Source organism: Asparagus officinalis, chromosome 7, assembly GCF_001876935.1.
Source record: "Asparagus officinalis chromosome 7, Aspof.V1, whole genome shotgun sequence".
In the NCBI taxonomy this organism is placed as follows: domain Eukaryota; kingdom Viridiplantae; phylum Streptophyta; class Magnoliopsida; order Asparagales; family Asparagaceae; genus Asparagus; species Asparagus officinalis.
Genome location: NC_033800.1, coordinates 104,991,666 through 104,991,974, shown reverse-complemented (window position 1 = coordinate 104,991,974; position 309 = coordinate 104,991,666).

Here is a 309-nt window from a genome sequence, read left to right as displayed (position 1 = left end):
GGGGGGGTGAATAGGGTCTTATGCTAATCTAATCCGATTTATGCCAATTAAAAACTTATTAACAAATTATCCTAGCAAATAAGATATGCAACAATTATATGTAAGGATAAACAATATAAACAAAGGGTAAAATAAACAAACTACAAGTGTGATAGGGCAATATACACAAAGAGTAATAGACAATGGCGATATAAGAAAAACTCAAAATTAAATGTGCCAATGAAAAACTCAAACACAAGCAAATGATTACGGAGTTCGGACCTTCTGTCCTACGTCTCCGCTCCCCATTTCCTAGGAGAAATCCACTAT